This window comes from Protopterus annectens, chromosome 10.part0 (genome assembly GCF_019279795.1).
Source record: "Protopterus annectens isolate FY-2018-M chromosome 10.part0, PAN1.0, whole genome shotgun sequence".
Classification (NCBI taxonomy): Eukaryota; Metazoa; Chordata; order Ceratodontiformes; family Protopteridae; genus Protopterus; species Protopterus annectens.
Genome location: NC_056744.1, coordinates 1,151,590,855 through 1,151,606,321, shown reverse-complemented (window position 1 = coordinate 1,151,606,321; position 15,467 = coordinate 1,151,590,855).

Here is a 15,467-nt window from a genome sequence, read left to right as displayed (position 1 = left end):
CTGAACTTTAAACAGGACTTTCGGAATGAGTGGAAAAGGAGGGAATGCATACAGAAACATCCCCTTTAAAGAGAACGAGAGGGAGTCCACCTTCCAAACCAGAGGATGTGGAACTATGGCACAAAATAGACCTACTTGAGGTATACCCCACTAGTGGACAATGGCCAGAAACACATCCCTCTAAAGCAGCCATTCATGGGACTGCGTTAGGGACCTGTTCAAAGTGTCTGCCACACAATTTTGGCTGGATATAATGTACACTGCCTGAAGAGTCACCTGATATTGGATTGCCAGCTCCCAAGTCTGGAGTGCCAGCCTGCATAGAAGGTAGGATTTGTTCCTCTACTGCTTGTTCACATACCAGAGGACTGTCATATTGTCTGTGAACAGCTTTAAAGGTCCTGGAAGGAAGAGAGAGATGAAAGGTCTGAATGGCTAGTAGCAGTGCCCTAATCTCCCTTACAATGATTTGCTTCCTTTGTTGAGAGGGGGACCATACCCCTTGTGCTTTCAAATTCCCAAAGGCTGCCCCCCCAGCCCACATCTGAAGTATCTGTGAACAGCTCATGGACTGGTGGCATGGGGTGCAAAGGGAGTCTTGGGTTGAGTGACACTTGTTGGATTTACCACTGGAGTTCCTTCTTCAGACAATGGATGAAAGAATGGAAACTTCAGAGGATGCAAATACTGCAGCCAAACTGACTTTAGGAACCACTGGAGTTTTCTCATGTGAAGTTTGGCCAGAGGTAGCACTGGAATGATGAATGCCATGAAGCCTAAAACCCTGAAGAACTCTCTGGCTGAAATGTGGTGCAGAGGCAGAAGGCTTTGGAAGTGTGAGACAAGGTCCTATGTCTTCTGAGTAAGAGAGACTCTCATGAGGTCTGTCTGTATCCTGCACCCCAGGAATATGCGGTCCCGAGAGGTTGTGAGAAAGGATTTTTTGTGGTTTATGGTGAATCCCAGACTTTGTAGAAGAGAAATGGTAAAGTAGATGTTTTGTTCCAAGACCTTCAAGGAGGTTGCCAAAAAGAGGAGACTGTCCAGATAAGGGAAAACATTGATGCCCTGAAGCCTGCAGTAGGAAATCACAGGAGCTAGACATTTTGTAAATACTATTGCTGCAGTAGAGTCCAAAAAGCAAGGCAGAGAAATGAAAATGCCAGGAAGCCACAGAGAAATGTAAAAACTTCCTGTAACTGGGGTGGATGGGAATATGTAGGTATGCATCTTTGATATCCAGGAAAGTCAAGAAGGCTTGTGGTAGAAAAAGGAGAAACAAGGTCTGAAGACAAAACATAAGGAAGGTAGGTACACCTTCAGGAAAGTGTTGACATGCGAATGGTCCAGAATGGGTCTCCAAGGACTGTTCTTTCTGAGCAATAGGAACATTCTGGAATAGAAACCTATTCCTTTTTTTATCTTGAGGAACCTCCTGAATTGGTCCATTTTCTCTGCAGGTCTAGCAGTACCTCTGTAAAGGAAGGTAGCTGTTCCCTTGGTGGTTAGGGGATGCCGCTGAAGGAGGTAGGCAGTCCCATACAGGAAAATATCCTTTTTGAATGATAGAGGGAGTCTTGAGTTATGTTTTCCCAGACTGAAAGAGAGGCGCAGGGAAAGGGGAAAGAGGAACGTGGGTGAGGAGGTCTGAGGGAACCTGGCTTCGCTGGAAAGGGTTGTTTCTGAGCCAGAGTTGCAGGTGAAGTCCTGGGCTGCTGAGACCACCTACCACCTTTTTTAAGTGGAGGAGGGCGGGAGTGTCTACGTACAAAAGCAAGTCTTGTCGGATAATTTAGTTGAAATTTAGGCACTAGGGAAACAAAATTATGTTTCAATTGCTGCAATTCCTTACCCTTTTTTTCAGGGACTTAAGTTGGCAGATGCAGGACCAAACAATGCAGAGTTGTCCAAAGGGGCATCCAAAAGTTTAGATTTAATGTCCTGTCCTCTGGTAATGGTTGGAAACTTAACCAGGAGAACCTCCTTAAGACAGAGGCAGAAGCAGCTGCCCTGGCAGAAGCCTCTACAGCACCATAGCTGCATTTGACGGAGTGGTGGGCTACTTGAGAAGAGGCTCTAAAGCAGGGACGTAGCCAAAGTCTTATTCTCTGAATCAGGCAATCAAAAATGAGCTTAGAGAGCTGAGACGGAAGCTCTAAGGCAAATCTGGTCAAGTGTGTTTGATCATGAATGGCCCTAAATGCAACACGGCAGAACTGTACACTTTCTTGACTAGCCTTTCTAGGATCCTGCTGTTCTTATCTGAGGGAAGGAGAGATGTTGAAGGTAGTAACCTGGATGGTTTGTCTGAAGCCAAAAAAATAACTGATGGATCTGCTGAAGGACATCTGAACAGAGCTTGTAGTCCTCAGGTGCACTGTAAAATCGGTCAGGCTTCTTAGCAGCAGAGGTTGGGAATCTGGGGTGCGGGAGGCGGACGCAAAGACATCTAGAAATGCAGGTAACACAAGAGGAATAACTGAAGGGCTAGGGGGTTCCACCTGCAGAAGATAGCAGTATCTGTTTTGCACTTCAGATACCCCGAGTGCTATCCCATTTAAAATGTTCCCTCAATTTGACCAGTCTCTCTCCAAAAGAGAGTTATTCCATGGGTGAGTCAGTCCCATTAGAGTCCTCCTCTGGGGAGGCATAATCTAATGGGGAGGGGATCTGTGAGGAGAATAGGCCAGAGATTCATCTTCTAATGATGCCTCTTCCTCTGATGAAACCTCTTCCCTAATCTTTTTATGTGAGGAAACAGTGCAGGGGGTTGCAAGGACTGAAACACCGAAGGGGGCTTAAGGGCCATAAAGGCCTTGAAAAGGCCTTGGATGGATTATTGCCAATCACTTTGGGGTTCTTTAAGAAGGGACAAGTGTTTAGTCTTTTGCTTCTTCTTTTGATGCAGGTCTGTCCTATGTAGTGCAGGAAGATCAGACGTAAGCCTACATTCAATAATATCAGAGTGAATTTCCTCCCGTACAAGGATCTGAGGTATCGCCTTCGGTGAACACGAGCCTAGATTCCCCTTGTACATCTGAGATGGATGTATGCTCAGCCTCTGAGAACGTGCCTGTGGTCGGATACACGGTGGCTTCAACATCGGGCTCAGCCTGTGAACCAGGAACCATATGCATCCCTGGGCTCTCATCCGCCCCATGAGACACGTGCACGGTAACAGGTGCAGCAAAAAGTTCAAGCCTTGACTTTTTGGCCTTCCCGCTTTGTAAATGACTTGCCCTCTGGCCCCAAGGACCCCTTCATCTTGCTTTTAGCTATCAATTTTAAGTAGTGATTTTCCCTCATTTAAAGAATACTGCAACAGATGAATAGAAAGACATTTCATGGATATATTAAGTGCTAGACTACTAAACTATATGAGTGGACAAAAAGTGTCTGCGGAATCAACTGGGTTCTCCAACAAGAGCACTAAACCAAAGCTCCAAAATGCTGACAGAGAGTCTGAATTTAGTGTTCAAGACATTAAGGTGACAGTGAACAAAGTGAGGGCCCAGTGGAGCCCCACACTAGTTCAGAAGTGTAAGGTGCTCAAAACCCTCCTACAAATAAGAGGGAAAAACCTTTATGTGCTATTCTGCATCTATCATGTCCTCTGACAATACTGAGCAATTCACTGTTGATAAAAGCAAAAAAATCTGCAGACTAATTGTCCAAGGCTGTTGTGCATTTTAGAAACACACGGAAATCTGTTGAGATACACAATGAGATAAACAGCCCAATTTCTTGCGAACAGCAGCCTAGAAAAAAATCCTCCCCCCAGCATCCTGTCTACAGCTCCCTTGTTAAGGAAGACTGAGGCAAGGGCCAAATGATATTGAGACACCATCTCATCTAACAGCAAAGCTAGAATGGAGACGTGTGTGACCTCTGCAAATAATATCCCCTAATTACTGACTGATAAACTCTCTCCTACATGCAAGTCCTGACTCAGGAAGGATAACGTAACAGTTAACAGAGTCAGCCTTTTAGAAGACCTGGCAGAAGGGCTACTATGAAGGATAAGAGCCAACTGCCAGCTTGGCTGGCACTGCTACTTAGCAAGTTTCTTTTAACAGAAAGGTGCTATTGTTTTGTATTTCATATGGAATACAAAAACTGTGCATCAAGGACAAGGCCTTCTCCAGTCCTTAGGACGTTAAAAACCTGGATAAGGTACCCTAAAAGGACCTCAGGTTATGTCAAGACATTATTAAAAACAACTGGACCATGTTAAAAGGAAATAGAGATTTATTGAATATTTTAGGAGAACAACCATTGTTTACCTACAGGATTAATAGTAATTTAAATTTTTTACTTGAAAATCCACATTTAAATAGCAAAAGGAAATTGAAAGGAACCACCAAGTGTGGTTCATGTGATTACTGTAGATATATTTTCGACACCCCTAAGATTTACCTAGGACACTATAAATTAGAGGTTACCTTTGCTACAGGTTCATGTACAACAATAGGTGTGGTTTACTTGGCTATATGTACAGACTGTGGACATGTTTATGTGGGCAAGACAGAGAGAAGATTGAGTAGAAGAATCTATGAACACTGTTACAGCATTTTTAAAAAGGATGAAAAAAAATGCACTTTTTAAGCATATTCACATGAACCCCACCCATTCTTTTAAATTTGCTATTCTAGAAGTAGTTGGAAAGAATTTCAGAGGCGGTGATTGGACTAATAAGTTATTAAGGACAGAAGTTAGGTGGCAACTTAAACTTAATGCTACTGAACTCCCTGGTATTAACGAACATATCAGCATTAAACCTGAACTAAAGTTCAGGGCATTAAAACTTTGAAAGCTAGTGTTAACTTTTTTAATTTTTGAGTTTGTATGTTCAGCTTTCATATTTCACATTCTATATGCGTTTTTAAATATGTTTTTTAAATGAAATATGGGGTTTTGACTTCTTTTAAATTTGAGTACTATTATTTAAGCACTGTCACTTTAATTTTCAAACAAAACACTAATTATTGACTGACTGAATTTTGTATAAAAGTCTGTCTGTGATTGATGTTAAACTGTTCTGATGAAGTTTTGACTACGAAAGCACTTGACCTACACTTATTACTTGTTCTTTTTATGCCATTTTATGCCATTTGGATTGTCTTAATAAACTGTTACTGTGGGTTGTAGAATATCAGCTGCAGAGTGGTATTTTGGTTTTGTTTTTGCTGTGTTTTGCCACTCCCAACACCCTGATTTGTTTTATTGGTTTGGGGTGTACGGCAGCCTTCTAAACCCTTTAACCGAAGATGGAGGAAAGTGGTCTTTCACCGGTTTTTGAGGAGGAGTTAGACTCTTCACCCCTTCCCTGTGGACAACAGACGGAGGGTAACAATGACAATTTATTTCAACTAATTTTGAACCTTACTGAAAAAGTCTCCGAACTGCAGGAGGCTGTATTTAAAATTCAAAATCCCGCTGGTTCCGTCATTGCGGGTAGAAATGGAAACCAACAGGGGAATGGAAAGGAGACAGTACTTCCGGTTTCCTGTAACATCAGTCAACAGAGTTCGCGGAATGTGGAAAGTAATGTGCAGTTGCCGGTTAACCCTGAGAACACTGGGTTAAGAACTTTCAACCAAGGAACTAACCTTACCTATGATCGTCTTAGAGACTGGTCTAAAAGGGACTGTGAACTTTTTCCTAATTCGTCTGACAATCGAGCGGACAATGTGGACTCTAGGTTAGTGTCTATTGAGTTAAAAAATGCACAAGGTACGTGCGCTCCAGTGTGACAATGCTTATATGAAAGAAAGCATTGCTAAGGGGAGGGTACCGAAAGGTCTTCGTGCCTTTAGGTTTCCTAATGGCATTAAGAAAGGCCAAAGTGAGTGTGATGAATTATTAAGGATGTTCGATAGACATGGTATCGAACTAATGGAGTTTATTTTAAATGTTAACAATAAAAGAATTAATGAATTTTTGAAAGAAATTGATGAAATTAATGCTTTGATTTTGAATGATATGAATTTTAACCAGTACTCTTTTAGATACAATGCAATTTTTGATAAAGTTGAAAATGAAGTTTGTAACAATATAGAAAGGAAGAAAAAGAAATTGTTAAGAGATAAATATGAATACAAGCATGGTTTGGCATACCCCCTACCTAAAGCTTACTTAGAAGGAGTGGTGGGTAACAACAATTCCTACAATACAGTTATTCCTTCGAATTCAAACACCATTGGTAACAGACAGACTAGTAACGAAAACACTTTTGATTCTGAATTCCCCCCACTTAGGAGATCTGAGAGAATTTACAATAAGAACCATTTTAGGGCAGACAATAATGATTTTTTAGGACCAAGGGGGGGAGGGTCAACAAGATAACACTACAGGAAACAATCCACTCGGAGGAAGAACAGCTTTGAGTAATTCAAAGTGGTGGCAATGGTACCCCAGTTGATGATAGTATTTATACTACTGAGGGATTAGTATTTTTTTTACAAAGGTTTTAACATTTACAATTATGCAGGGATGGAACTTTGTAAAGATTTATTCCATCTATTAATGAAAGGAATGAAGTTTGTTCCCTCAGTTAAAGAAGATGTAAGCAAAACATTAACTGAATTACAAATTTTTGTAAGGAAACTAAAGGATAAAACAGAGAGTGATAATTCTGGGGAACTGAACAATATAACAAAAAAGAAAAGTTGTTTCAACCCTCCTTTACTTCCTATTTTAAATTCCTTCGAGAATGTATATTCACAGGAAATTTATAGGGTATTAAATGAACACAGAGTATTTAATCTGTCCAAGAATCAGAAAATATTGTTAGACAAACTAAGGAACAATGATAATTTAAGATATATGAAACCAGATAAAGGTGGGGGTATTGCCATAGTAAGCACAGTGGATTACCACAACAAAATTACTTGTATGTTGAATGACCAACAGAAATATGAATTAGCGTCAAAGAATGAAATTAATCTTTCCTACAGGAAAATTAAACTAATGCTGGAGGATTCATTATACCAGGGGGCCATTAACGAAGAAGTTTTTAACTTTTTAAATGTTGACCACCCTACAATTCCAATAGCCTTTGGTATTCCCAAACACACAAAGATTTGGTTGATCCCCCTTATAGACTTATTATTTCCGGGCACAATAGTATTACCTATCCCTTAGGGATTTTTATTGATGGGGTAGTTAGGTATGCCTTAGCCCCCATTGATCACATTTTGATAGACTCTTGGGACTTTGTAAGAAGAATTAAAAGTGATTTTTATAACGATGCAGTATGTTTTTCCACCGTGGATGTGGCAGATCTTTTTACCTCCATACCACATGATGAGGGTTTACAAATGTTCCAAGATGTTTTACTAACCAAAAGTAACCTAACTGGTGGAATGATTAAATTTGTAATGGAACTTATTGAGTTAATTTTGAAAAATATTTTTTTTACTTTTGGTGGGGAATGTTTTAGACAGGCTAAAGGTGTGGCAATGGGCAATAGTTGTGCGCCCATATTTGCCAACTTAGTTATGTACCGATGGGAATCCTCCTTCTTATTTAACACCTTTTTTAAGGATGACTGGCTGCTTTACCTGATTTTTAGATGATGTCTTTATTTTATGGAAAAAAAGGGGGGGGGGGGTCACATGAGAAATTACTTGATCATCTAAATGGAACGTGAATATTTTAAATTTACGGATACCAGTAGTGACAATCAGATTAACTATCTGGATGTAACTTTAATCAAAGATTCTAGCACTAACAGTTTTCAGTCTTGTATTTATAGAAAGCCCACTTTTTCGAATGACTATTTGGAATTTACAAGTAACCACCCTACATTTGTTTAAAGAAACATTGTTAGTGGACAAATGGCTAGAGTTACTAGGATGTGTTCCAACCTTTCACTGGTGGAATCTGAAACCCAATTATTACTTGATATGTTTTTAGCTAGAGGTTACCCCTTTGACCTTGTCTCCCAGATTCGAGAACAGGTTACTAAAGAATGGGGTTTCAGATACAAACCTTTATTAGGGGTGACTGATGACACAGTTTTCCAAACCCGAGAAACTCAAAACAATTTTTCCCAAGCAATGGTATTAACACATGGTGAAACCTCAGGTTATGTCAAGAACATTATTAAAAACAATTGGACCATGTTAAAAGGAAATAGAGATTTATTGAATATTTTAGGAGACCAACCGTTGTTTACCTACAGGATTAATACTAATTTAAAATTTTTACTTGAAAATCCACATTTAAATAGCAAAAGGAAATTGAAAGGAACCACCAAGTGTGGTTCATGTGATTACTGTAGATATATTTTCGACACCCCTAAGATTTACCTAGGACCCTATAAATTAGAGGTTACCTTTGTTACAGGTTCATGTACAACAATAGGTGTGGTTTACTTGGCTATATGTATAGACTGTGGACATTTTTATGTGGGCAAGACAGAGAGAAGATTGAGTAGAAGAATCTATGAACACTGTTACAGCATTTTTAAAAAGGATGAAAAAAATGCACTTTTTAAGCATTCACATGAACCCCACCCATTCTTTTAAATTTGCTATTCTAGAAGTAGTTGGAAAGAATTTCAGAGGCGGTGATTGGACTAATAAGTTATTAAGGACAGAAGTTAGGTGGCAACTTAAACTTAATGCTACTGAACTCCCTGGTATTAACGAACATATCAGCATTAAACCTGAACTAAAGTTCAGGGCATTAAAACTTTGAAAGCTAGTGTTAACTTTTTTAAATTTTTGAGTTTGTATGTTCATCTTTCATATTTCACATTCTATATGTGTTTTTAAATATGTTTTTTAAATGAAATATGGGGTTTTGACTTCTTTTAAACTTGAGTACTATTATTTAAGCACTGTCACTTTAATTTTCAAACAAAACACTAATTATTGACTAACTGATTGAATTTTGTATAAAAGTCTGTCTGTGATTGATGTTAAACTGTTCTGATGAAGTTTTGACTACGAAAGCGCTTGACCTACACTTACTATTTGTTCTTTTTATGCCATTTTATGCCATTTGGATTGTCTTAAACTGTTGCTGTGGGTTGTAGAATATCGGCTGCAGAGTGGTATTTTGGTTTTATTTTTACCCTAAAAGGATCTTACTCTTAAAACACAGCACTCACTTTCGGCCCTTGAAGTAGTGTCCCAAAATCTGGTTTATGATGAATCTAACTTAAGAGAAAAAGTGACTGATGGACTTTGTTAGCAATCTTGTATCAAAGTTCTCTTTAAAACCTAAGTAGAGAGTGAATGTCACTGCTACTTAACTTTTAATGCATCAGCTTTATGACTGGTTAAGTGTTTCGTCAACAACTGGTGCTATTCTGCATGTCAAATGTAATCTTTGTGATGAGTTTACAAAATAAACCTATCTGAGCTCTGCTTTATTTTTTTAGTATACAGCTTGTTAAAGCACTGGGTTGCCTGGCACAATTTTGATTGTGGTTTGTTTGTATAATTTGACAAGTCACATTTTATGAATGTCCAAACATCTAACTCCAAAATCTATTCAGTAATTCCTACAATGTGAATACTTTGCATCAAGCACTAAGAAATATTTACTGTTGGTCCCACTAATGGATTTTCAGTTAATAAAGATACTATAAATCCAGTGTTAGAAAGGTGCAGTACTGCAGCTCAGACCACATGCCTAGTGGGACTATCCCAGCCAACAAAGGATGGATAAATAAATAAAATGTTATGCTTAATGCACATCACAGTTTTATTCCCATGGTTTTAACAAAAGTGCCAAAAAGGATTTGTGCTACCTTACTTAACAGCTTGGCTTCAGATCACGAAACTGGCAAGCTGACATTTGTACTTCTGAGCCATCTAGTGCAGTTTTTTTACCTAAACCATCCGTCTGTGCAAGGTTGATTTTGATAGTTTTTGCTTTATCAAAGTTTATTCAAATGTTAGAGCCATACTGGTCATCGAGATCATCAGTTGCTCTTCTGGAAGCACAGTGCATTATGAACTCTGAGACCATAGGTCACAACCTATTTGGCTATTCCACCTAAACCATACATTACCGATGTGTCTGCAACAACTTCTCGGACAGCCAATGTGGCCAAGAGTTGAGGCTGTATTAGTTATAAGACACGAAGTTTCTAGCAATACATTTTTGGTGAATCATAACAATTCCACGGAAGACACTGAAGCAAATAATGAACTTGTAGAGCAGAAAAAGGTTATTGTAGACATCTACTTACATATTTTTAACAGTAGCTGATGTTCAGATAGGAGATGGTCTGATTCAAGACAGTTTATCATCTGTTTCCACTTTTACTCCTGAAGTTTTGCTTAAGCTGTATACATTTACAGTTGTAATGTTAATTTGAAGTTAACATCGGAGACAGAAACAATCAATCTGCTTTTTAAACCAAATCTCCATCCTCTTTTGGCAGCATCTGGTAAATTAGTAGACGCTAGCGAACATGCAAATCATGAACAAGTCCCTGTACACTGGATTCAAAACTACACATTTTGAGAAAACAGCAAACAAGGAACAACAATGCAAGCAGTAAGGCTTTTGATTAGAGTGGAGTTTTGTGGTTGTGGTTTCTACAAAGTGCTCTAAAACTGGGATGAATTTAATGTTAACTGGTATAAATGTGTACGCCAAGGCATCTAAAGTGAAACAAATGTTATTAATCTCCCTTTCCATTCAAAGGACCACTGTTCATTACATCAAATCGACGCTGATTTTGGCATGCCCTCTATTTTTTGGTTAGACTGGATAATCTGGGAAACAATGCATAAAGCAAGTTATTTTATAAGTCTAGATGCTATGCATCCGTATACCAGTATTTCACATAATAGAAGGTTGGAAGCAGCAAGAGTGTTATCAAAATATTTAGGCCTTTACAATTCTATGACAGAAACAACGGTGATTTATGATTTTATAAATATATACATATATTTACTATCACAGTTTTGAAAATCATAATTCTGACACCATAACTACAGAAGAATAAGATACTGATGGCCACAATACCGAACTCTTGGACTTACCACCTACAGAACCCATGTTAGCATTCATTCCTACATTAACACTCCTGCAGGACATGGTGGAAGCTGTGGTGGATGCATTTCCTGTCCTACGGCATAGTAGTTTCCTGTGCATATTCTCACTGTTTCCACATCTCATTGCAATGTTCAGAGAACAAAGATACAAACTCATTTTGGGTGGACAAAGAGGATATATTTTCAGGAAACTATCCTGATCCAAGGATGTTCCCCTGAGTTGCTGTAGCAAGCCAGCTCTAAACCTCAAGCCATGGTTCTTAATGTAGATATTGTGTTCTTCAGTATTTTGTTCTTTTGTTATTATGGTGTTAGAATTATAATTTTCAAAACTGTGATAGTAAATATATATATATATATATATATATATATTTATACATATACATATATCACTATTGTTTCTGTAACAGAAATGTAGACCCTTTGATCCCGCTTTATTTCCTAACTTAGATTTTTGAGGTTACTGTGGTTGCTCTTATAAAGCCTTTTGTTATGTAATAGTGTGCCACACTGGAGGTAGTTAGCACTCTTTTCTACATTCACACTGGTAGGAGGATTTCGTATTCAAACTTTTTAAACAGTGTGTTCTTCAGAACATTGTTCTTTCGATATTACGGTCTCAAGATTATGATTTTCAAGATTGTGATAATAAATCTATATATTGCCTGGACAGGTTTTAAAAGCTAAATTACTTTGGAAAGTGTTCAGTGCAATAATTCATTACATTTTTTTATCCTGTTACCCATGAGGTTAGAGATACCAGATATGAGCAAGGGTTTCAGGACAGACTAGATGTTAGGGGTGACAGGATATGACCCAAAATCAATTAGTTGGTGGTGCCAGCAGACCTACAAGCACGGATGTTGCAGTGCTTAATATTTATGCTAGGAAGTTACAAGTAATGCTATGGTTGCAGATATGTTTGGGATGACATTTATTACTAAATAATAGATAATATATAATGTTCTTAAACTTTGGCTTGACTGGCTGAACTCAATGGCGTTAGTGGCTGATTGTCCTGACATAACTAAGATGAGTCTGCATGTTAAGCAGCATTTTAATAGATATTCTAGGTATAAGGTTTCAGTGACCATCAGTACTGGGCTGCCTGCCACACACAAACACATGAATTATATTTATAATACGTATAGATACACAAAGAAGACAGGTATACACTCATTGGTAAACGGCTAGTTTGTAGGCAGTACGTTAAATATTCCATGACAGGTGCTGCTTAGCCATTTGTGAATATCAATGTTTCTTTGCTGGTAGCACTGATAAGGCCTTTAGCACAAGTAATGAGATTAGCTCTGAAAAATTTTCAGACTGAAGGTACAGACTTTTGCTGCTTTCATGTTTATGTACAGAGCTACAGATGGAAACCAGACAACATGACCAATTCTGAATCTTAACTCATTAAAGCAGAGTGACATCTCTGGGTGTTTCTGCAGTTACATCCACTGATGCCTGTAAGCATCAAATATTGATTGCTCATATTTGCATTAATTCCAAAAGCATGCTATATACAAAATAATACTAGATTTCAGACTACAGCTTACACTATGGCAAACACAACTGTACTGATATTTGATATCTTGTCTAGTGCAGGTAAATAAGATGTTGTGTTAACATAATATTTATTTATATTGTCATAAATTGCATGTTTTTTTTTCTAAATATCTCAATAATCAAGCAGCACACGCATAACTGCTCAGCTTCCTTTGAACGCCCTCAGCTAGATAAACAAAATGCTGCTGAGAGTATGTGTGCAACTTGAGTGGATGCTGAGATATTGTAAAATGTTTACAAAATATTATAAAGTTCAGTTACTGAGTTTACTGACTTAAAAAATCCAGTTTAAGATCGAGAACCTTAAGAATACTACCACTATAAAAACTGTGAAGAGTTTGCCAATCATACTTCTTTAGTAACCCCTATGGTTCCAGAAATATTAGCATTTGTTTGAAATGTGAGGACATCATTTAATGCTATGAAAAAGCTTAAGCCTCGCCCACTGGAAATTAAAGTGCAGACTTCCAGAGCTCCATTGGAGGAAATGAGTTAAAATGAGCTCCCAACATGTTCCTAACATATCACAACATACTTGTAAGAATCTCTGACAAACATGAATGACAGAATGACTACCATATAGAAGTTGTACTAGGAAGCACATGTTGGTAGCACTTACATTACTGCTATAAAACAGTCTGCAGCTTGGTTCTCTAAGTTCATTGAAAAAGTACAGTTGTGTTTGTTTGTGTGTCTTTCGGCTTTTCCCGGTTAGGGGTCGCCACAGCAGAACTCCGGTCCGCTAATGATTGGTAGTTGATTTTTACGTGCAGAGTTACCAGCCCTGATACACAACCTTCAACGAAGGTACGCCCATTCACGCACATCTCCACGCAGAAGACACAATAGCTGAGAATCGAACCGGACAGTGTCTTAATGTGAGGCGACAATGCTACCGCAGCACCACCAAAAAAGTACAGTTGTGTACTCTTACCATAAATGTTGATGTTCGAGTGCATTCACTGTTGCAGTCATCACACTTGGGTTATCCTGCCAGGGGTAGCCCTCAGTCAGGCCGAATACCAGAGGCTTAGTATTTCTGCATCGGTTGCTGTCGCTCAGGTCGTCAGTGGTATAAAAACAGGCAGCCGACACCATTACATCAGTTTTTCTTGCCCCAAATGTCAGGAGCCCCCAAATAGGGAGCTAGGTTATGGTGGAAAAATATCACCAGTAGAAAGTAAATACCAAATAGTCCTGTAAAGAGTGAGGAAGAGAGAGTGAGACAAGGGGGATGGAGGGTGGGAAACCAGGACTGCAACAGTGAATACAAACATCTACATTTATGGTACGTGCACACAACTGTACTATGTTCTTCATGTTTCACTGTTGCAGTCATCACACTTGGGTTGATTCCCAAAGCTGAAGAACGGGTGGAGGCAGTCAAGATGAGTTGGGGCTGGCTAGTATGCCCTGCAGGACTGCGGTTGCAAAGCCTGCCCTGGATTTGGAAAAGATAGGCAGGTGGTAATGCTTGGTGAAGGTATGAACAGAGCTCCATGTTTCAGCTTCCAGGATGTCCCTGGTAGGGACCCCTCTGAGAAAGGCTGCAGAGGTGGACGTTGCCCTAGTGGAATGTGTTCTGACCCCCCTGTGGGGGTGGTTTCCCGTGGTGTTTGTAACAGAAATGGATACAGTGTGCTATCCATTTGGAAATGGTTTGTTTTGATATGGCCTTGCCCTCTGCCCCTGGCGCAAAGCTGACTAGTAACTGGTCATATTTCCTAAAGGGCTTAGTCCTATCCAAGTAGAATCGGAGATGTCTGTGCACATCTAAAGAGTGCAGGATACTTTCCCCCTTATTTTGAGGTTTAGGGAAAAAGATGGGTAAATGACTAGATTGGTTGAGAGCCACACTGGACACCACTTTGGGCATGAAAGTCGGGTTAGTCCTGAGGGAGACCCTGTCAGCAAGAAAAATGATGAAGGGTTCCACAGCCATGAGTGCTTGTAGCTCAGACACACTTCTAGCTGAAGTGATGGCCAGAAGCAAGGCTGTTTTCCAAGAGAGGAATTTTAACTCTGCTGAAGCTGCATGCTCAAAGGGGGTAGCGTGAACTTTTCCAACACAAAGTTAAGGTCCCAAGCAGGGGTAGGGGCTCTTCTGGGTGGCCTTAAGTTGTTAGCCCCACTAAGGAACTGCCTGATGAGAGGGTGTGAAAAGAGAGGTGGCTCTGTACTGTAATGAGCAGAGATGGCAGAGGCATGGATTTTAATAGACGAAAAGGATAGGCCTCTGTGAAGTAGGTCTGATAGGTAATCCAGGATGAGAAGTAAGAAGGAGGGCTGTGCTGGTTCTGCCCCTTTAGCCTGGATCCAGGAACAATACCTTTTCCATTTGTCAGCATGGGTTTTCTAGTGCTGTGTCATCTGGCTTCACATATAATGTCCAGGACCTGCTTGCTTAGGGTGGCCACTGGAGGAGAGGTCAAGGAATAAGCCAGGCTGCCAAGTTCAAGGTCTGCAATTGTGGATGCAAGAATTCTCCCTCCTGCTGAGTCAGGAGAGCTGGAATCTGGGGGAGATGCCATGGAGGCAACGGTGACAGACTGTGCAGTAGTGGGTACCAGTGTTGGAGTGGCCAGTCTGGGGCAATCAGGAATGTCCTTGGTCTTTCCTCCCTTATTTTGAGTAATACCCTTGTAAGAGGAGGTAGAGGGGGAAATGCATAGATCGAGAGGTTTACCCATTGGAAGGATAGGGCATCCACTTTGCTGGCCTTGCCGTGAGGTTCCCTGGTGCAGAATTTGCTGAGCTGGTGGTGGTTGTTGTGGGAGGCAAATCACCTTTGGGGTACCCCATTTCTGGGTTACGAGGCTGAAGGTGTTGTGGTTTAATTGCCACTAGTGTGGGTCTAGGAGATTTCTGCTTAAATTG